This window comes from Charadrius vociferus, unplaced genomic scaffold, assembly GCF_000708025.1.
Source record: "Charadrius vociferus isolate BGI_N301 unplaced genomic scaffold, ASM70802v2 scaffold82, whole genome shotgun sequence".
In the NCBI taxonomy this organism is placed as follows: domain Eukaryota; kingdom Metazoa; phylum Chordata; class Aves; order Charadriiformes; family Charadriidae; genus Charadrius; species Charadrius vociferus.
The window spans coordinates 3,776,077-3,783,775 of record NW_009647401.1 but is presented as its reverse complement, the minus strand read 5'-3'; positions in this window follow the sequence as shown (position 1 = coordinate 3,783,775).

Below are 7,699 nucleotides of genomic sequence, written 5' to 3'. Positions count from 1 at the left end.
GGTGCTGTGGGGTTTCTAACCTCAGCGCTGAATGGGTGTTTATATGGTCTGCATTATTTAATGGCAGGTATGTAGCTTAGAGTACCTCATGCCTTTATTCAAACAGCAGAGCTTTTGCCTAATCATTTTCTGACCAGAACTACTGTTCTGTCTTATCTCTGTTCCTCCTGGTTAAGGCTGGAAAGAAAATTACAGTACTTCCAGCATCTTGGTGGTTACATAATTTTTTGCATTTCAGGAATGAATTTAGGACCTCCCCGTAGCCTGTGGATGTGAAATACATAATCCTGATCCACCTCCTAAGCCATCAGAGAGCATTTTTCAAGGGAAATATGTACACATTTTTCCCAACTAGCGAAGAGTGATGGCAAAGGAATAGGGTATAAGATATCTCAAACAGGACAAGAAACACATTACCCTCTTTTTTTTTCAGTTTGTTTGGAATTTGTTGGTGGCAACTGTGGCCAGTAAACAGCAATCTCCTGTTGTTACTTATCTGTCAAAGTAAAGGAAAGTCACTTCCTATGATGAAATCAACAGATGTGAGTCGCACCCTGGAAAATGAACCTCAGGTCAAACAAGTACTTCTTGAGAATGAGCAATACAATAATTAAACCAAGAACAACTTAAATTACATTTCTGTTTCAATGAAGCTGGAATCTTTTTACCCTCTTCTCAGAGCCATTTGTTATCTCATAGTCAGTTTCTGTGAAGAAGACATGAATTTTTTTCAGTATAAAGTTATGTAGTATTTTGCTGTGAGTTTGGATGAGCACATGCAGCCATGTTAATGAATGCTGATTTGGTTCCCTGTCTGTACACTGAGAAGGGCAAACATGGACTCAAGTCACTCCTAACAATGACTACTTCAGTGTGGGTGCAGAAAGCACTCCCGTATTTCCATCTGGGAAATCCTGGACTGGAATATATGCATACATGCACTGCACAGATGGATAACACATGTAATTAGAAACAGTTTGGGGTTTATCAGACTAGATGCAAAGATTGACTCTTGAGAGTGTCTGTAGAGTCAGCTCACATCAGTGCTCTGGCCATGGGTCTGAGACCTCTGGACACACAGCAACTCACCAAGAGCTACCTCTCTTCTCTGGTCTGGCAGCAGAACACTCCTGAGACCCTCTGGACAAATGACCGCATCCCTTTTTCCCAAGTGAATCGTGTTTTGGGCTGGGTTAAAAGAGGGGACATGTCAGAGAAAGCAGGATAGTTGCCCTAGACAAAGAAAAAAGAAAGAGTTCTGAATTTCTGCTTAGCTGCAGTGTTTCAGCCTACACAGTAATTAACTGTCACATGATTCAAGCCAAAAAACCCCGTTCCTGTGTTCACATCATTGCACAAATGTCCACATAAATCATGTGTTCCTTGGTTTTCTTTGGAGTACCATTTTAGGGGTCAATTAACTGTTTTTAAAGAGAACTAGTCAAAATAAACATTCCCCCCTTAAATGGTGAGCGTCTTCATAACTATAGACCTGAAAATGCCAAGTAATAATATAACATTGTCAGCTGAAAATGACAGTCTTCATATTCTTAATTTGTGACACTAGTTCCCATTCTCCCCATCTTGTCTAGAGGCAGAAGAGAACTGGGGTCTTTCTCTCCCTTTAACTCACCTCCATTTGTAGAAGTACTGCAGGAGCATAATACAAACCCTACTTAAGTTCAGTAGTAAAAGTAGTTTCCTTTGCTTTGTATTGATAAAGTCATTGTGACAGTATGAACAAGCAAGTGAACGTGCCAGAAATCTAGGAGAGTCTGTTGCTGTGATGTTTCAACCTTTAAAGCCAAGTGATATATTTTCCTTCGGCTTGGTCAGTCCAAATATCAGGTTTCAGGAAGTATTCAGACTTTAGTTTTTCAGCTGCTGTCCAAGCTTTGCATGTTTATCCTTATATAGAGACAGATGGACCAATCACCTTCGGAAATGAAATTATGAAAGGAATAGTCATGCCAAGTCAGATTCCAAGGTTTAAGGTTTCTGGTTTGTTGGTGTTCTTTTTTTTTTTTTTATAAATTATTTTCACACACAAGAAAAGATGAGCCACACACAAGAGCTGTACTCTGCAGCTGGATCTGCTTCCAAGTCTGAATCTGAAGGTGGGATATGAACTCTGGATATTTTTAGCCACAAAAAATGTGAACCACAAAAGTATGTAAACTACACACATATATTTGCCTGTTCTTTTCAAAGGAATTCTCTTCATTGCAGTAAAAAAAATATTGCCCACAGAAAGTTGGCAGAGCAGTAGCCCATGTCCCAGCAGATGCCTATGGAATGTTCCTGACTGCTTTGCATGCTAAAATGTGTGGCTTTATAAATAGTGTTAAAATATTCAACTCTAGTTGAAAAAAAAAAAAAATGCCCCCCAAAACACATGTAGTATGGACAATAAACAACGTGCTAATAAATCGGCCATTCCCTAAATTCTTTTCTCATCTGCTGTTTTAAAAATGCAACCAGAGCAGGACCAGTTAGGTCAAACAGGACTATTTGTTAATTAAAGTAATATTTGGGGAGAATGTGGTTGATGCAATATGGTGCTTATTCATCACCGATTTCATATCTAATTACTAGCTTAGGTCTAGATTCAGGAAAGCACTTAGATGAACACATAAGCCAGTTTCTCTTCAAGACAGTGTATAAATACATGCTGTATTTTAGCTAAGTATCTGTGCCTGTTTTTTCCTATTAGCTAATTCTAATTACTACTTTCCTTAACAGGTAATTTACGTTCTTTGAATGGTTCTTCAAAGCATCCTCAGCTCTCCTAGACATGGAGACTTAAGCAGAATTCAGGCTGTTCGAGTACAGGCCAGAATGATCAACTTTAAGCAGGTACTTCACTCAAATGGGATTTTAAGATACGCTTAAAGTTAATCATGTTCTTATATATCTCTCTGAAGGGACAATTATTGTTTTGAAATAACTGCCAATACAACTAATAGAATTTTTCATTACTTTAGTATCTTTCATCAGATAATCTAAAAATATGTTTTAAAGGTGTGTGAATTAAGCTCCTAAATATTCCTTTGAAATAAATTACTATTAACCTTGAATTCTTTATATTCTTAACAAGGAGTACATTAAATTCCCTTTCTCTCTGAGGAATAGTAGTGATTGAATCTGCGTTTTCTCAACCTAGTTACTTGAAAGTATTCTACATTTGCTCTGAACTGGTTTAATCTTTGTCACACCACTTGATATTCTAGATCTTAAATTCAACTACTTCCTAAACTAAATGGTTTATTAAAGTCATATGGGATTTCTGCACCTCAATGCATTGCCTGCCCATCTTATGCAATTGTCAGTTGTGAATGCTCATCCTCTTTCCAAGGCTGTTGTTACTCACCTCTTCTTCCCCCTTGTTCACAATTTGTATGTCACCATTTGTACAGATTTACCTATTAGCTCTGAGCCAACAAGTCTGCTTCAGAAAATGATTCCCTTTTTCCTTCTCTGGCTTATTTCAGTTTGGCATTTCTTTTTTTTTTTTTTTTCAGACTTTGCATTCTGAATGGCTCAAGGTGAACTCGGGTGTAGTCTAACTAAACCCAATCCTTTTTATCTTACCTCCAAACCCCATTCCACTCCCATTTTCTATGGCTGCCGAGAACACCATTCTCCTTGTCATCCAAATGCACAACCTTTGATTCTTCTTTTGACTTCTCTCATCAGACTCTGACAATAAGTAAACAGTCAGCCACACATAAATTATTTTGTCCATTTTTGCACAGGGTACAAATACCTTTTCTTGAAATTGAAAATTTTACATAGCTCTTTCCTGCTTATATTTTGAAAACATCCCCTTCAGTCTTATGTTTAATTTAATAGCTCACTTTTAAGTAAAAGTCCTCATAAAATTATCTTTTTGTGTCACCGTTAAGAAGAGTTTACTAAAACAGCAATTGTAACAATGATACCAGTAACAATGGAATCAATACAGACCAATTCCAAACCCATCTTCATAATTCCTTTTCTTCCTCTCACATTTCCCTTAATTATTATTATCTTTTACATAATAAGTATTTGTGAATAAAGATTGTTGAAAGTTCAGATCAGGTACATTGTCTTTCTTTTTGTTCAGCAAAGTTGTGCTAATATGCGCGCATGTGAAAATACAAACAATATATGAAATTCTTTGGCAGCTAGGTTTCAGTGGTTAGCGTCTTTCTTTGGAGCTGACTCCACGCCAAGGGAATTTGTCCTTAATGTGGAAACAGTTCTGTTGACTTCATAATGATTCTTTGTTTTGGAGGGAAAAAAACCCTTTGAACTGGCTTTAAAAAATGTGTTGCAAAGATTCATGAAAGAAATAGGGTTTTTTATTGTCAGATTGAGCGGGTCAAAAGGTGAAACTGCAACAATTTTGGGCTCTGATTGATAGACTTTGCTGTAGAATATCTGCCTGTGCGATTCCCCAGGGCTGCTCATCTGAGAAAGCGTTGTGTGATCAAACCTGCTCTCAGTGGCAGGGGTAACGACAAGGGGTGTCATGGGATGGATGGTAACTCACTGCACTTTTATCTGTAATAATTCATTGGGTTTGTTTTGTTTGGTCTTTTTTTTCTTAAATCCCCATTTCCTGAGAGGAAAAAGCCACAACTCAATTTGGACATAACCTTTCTTGAAATTAAATGCAAACTAAGTTTCATGATATTTTTCACGTATACCTTTTCTGTCCAAGGATATCAAAACAAAGTCAGTAGGAGATATTGCTGCTTCTCCTATAATGGAAGTCTTTCTGGACTGGATATGTGATTCACATTCTTAAAGCTTCAGCATCCACTCCTCTGCAGTCCTAGTCCCACACAGAAGAGAAACCTTGACTGAGAAGTGAGGTTTCTGACACCAAATAAGGTACAAACCTTACTGATGCTTCTGCCAGAAGCAGGGCTTTCATCAGCTCTCCCTTTTGTGTGGCTTATCTGGTGTTTAGCTCACCACAGCCTCACCCCAGTGAGCATTCACCCCTCTTCTACCTGTATATCAATATCTCTTTTCAGGGCTGCTAAGCTTGGTTGAAATTTGATGATGGGTTCAAATGTAATTGGACTGAAATGTCTGACAGGCAGAGATACGCACAACACAATCTCCAAATCCTTAGTGTTTCAGGCAAGAAACCAGACTAAAAGAATATGAAATAAAATATCTACCCCACCCTGCCCCCCAAAATTAAGGCATAAACTTAACAGTCTTCTACATGAAGTTTTTCGTCTGAAAAAGAAAAGAGCTCTGGCAAATCCTGGACACCCAGTATGGGTTCTGATACTGCTCATGATTTGATGTAAATGTCCCTCCTTTCCAAATGTGATAGCTATCAGTACGCAGATGTACAATGTCCCCAGGCAGATAAAATACGGTCTTCAACAAATTACTCAAGCTAATCACTGAATAAAGTTATAGATCATGATTGTCCCATGTATATTTGCTCCACTACCTGCTGTTGATGTCAAATATCAACATAAATTACCATAAACAGAGTTGTATAAATATCAGCATCACTCTTTAGGCAGCATTAGCTGTTATCTACCTTCTACTTTGCATATTAAGACCCAGATAAAGGGCTTTCATTTACTATTCAAAAATGCTAGACATGTTTAAATTCTGAGCAATACTTAAGCAATGAAAAGCCATTAATTGCTATAAGCTGCTATAAGCTACAGTCTTTGAGCTGTTGCTCTGCCTCCGTGCTCATCCTCATTAGGCTTGTGCCTGTTGTACACATATGAAAAAGTGCTATGCAGTTTAACCATAAAACTCTTGAAAAACAAGGCTGTAGGGCATGAAGTTTGTTTCCCTCTGAAAGGTTCTCCTGTTTTTCTGCACTACATAAATACTGAAGAAAAAAATGAAAGACTTAAAACACAGGCCCTGTCATAAAAGTTTAACCAGCCAGGTGAAAACTTGTTCTAAAAGCAGGTCTCCTCAAAGAGATTTTAGATTTAGTTTGTCCAGGTTGTATAAACTAGAGAAAAATAAAGCTGCCTTTCCATAGTTTACTGGGTTGTAAGTATATTTTCATACTGTAATTTAGCAATTAAATATGTAAATTACCAAGATCATAGTTGAACATGAAATCAGGTCTACACTGTGCTGAGCATTATGTGCACAGTAAAGATCTCTGTCTTCAGGAGCACAGGGGTAAGGTGCATAAAAACTGGCAACTGTTCCCACTCTGCCAAGGTGGGAAATGGAGGCATGGAGCTAACTACAGAGGACAGAGGATCGTCCGAGGTTTTGCAGGAAGTCTGTGCTAGAAGTGAAGACTGCTGCAATTAATAATTAATATATATTAAGATTCCTATTTCTTGCCTCACTTTGAAACAGTTCTGTTTGTCTAAAATTCAATGATATGGTTTGGGCTTTTTTTTTCTTAACCTCAGTCGTTTTCTCAGGCTTAAATGGTTACACTGGGCATATGGGAAGAAAACTGCAACAACAGTCCTCCTGGACTGAAAAGCAAAGCAGTCTAACGCAGATGTGAATGTTAGATCTTAGGACAGCACAGCATAATTACAGCTTGTTCTTAGAGAACATTGATGTCCATAGAAGACACAGATCCACTGAAGTGGTAGATCCTGAGTCAGAATAATAGACAGGCCTCTCTGTGAGGGTTCACAGGTCTAAAGACTGATTTTCCACAATTTTTCTTGTAACAGTTATTAAACTCAGCCTAACAGCCACTCTGATGATATGTAAACACATCCAAATATGCGCGTTTGTGGAGCTTCAGAGCTTTCACTTTCACTTTTTTCTCTCACATCAGTGTTTTCAGACATTTTCACACAATGATATGGGCAATGTATGGGATGTGTAGAAGAAAGCAGAACCAGGACCTACCACCTTCAGTATCATGTAGCTCCACTGAGCTAACAGAACAATATTTGGACCAGAATGTGCTGGAGTGATGCATGTGGCCTCCAAGTCAGGCATGCCTCATCTTTTCCAAACAACATTCTTGAACAGATTAGAGGATAATCTGACAGGCAGACCCGGCCAATTAAAACAGTAATTGAAATAGCTGAGAGTGTTTTATTTGGCAGAAACTGAGCATTCTGCTTCATTTCTTAACGAACAAACAAGCAGGGTCGATCATAATCGTTTGATTAATTTAAGAAGTCATTTTTCTGCTAAGATAATTTCCTATCTTGTGTTTCTAAAAACAAAACCAGAAAAGCCAGACAAGAAAGAAAAGATTCCTTTCGACCTTTGGTGGGACACTATAAACATCAGTCAATGAATAAAATCCTGAAATGATGGAGAAACCACAAAAAGCAAAACAGTTCCCCTTTTGACTAGAGGTAGGCAAAGGTATTTCAGATGCAGGGAAGGGGGAAACCTCAGGAAGCCCACACTCATTAAAGGATTGAGGTTCGTTTTCCTGAGTCTCAGAAACATTTAGGAAAATAACATTAAACAAAAAGCAAACTAAAACTTCCCCTGCGACTTCTATAACCTTATTGAGGCCCTTGCAACATTCCACCCGCTTTTGACCAACCCTGTACTATAAAGAAAAAACAAGAAAAAAGAACCCAGTCCAAAAGCAAAATTTCAGTTAGGAAAGTAAATGTAAGGCGTATTTCAAACAACCAGCACACATCACTAATTGTCAGTTGCTTAGTGATTTACAGGAGACAGCTTATTAGCTTTGGTACAGCCCCAAGTGGTACCCACATCA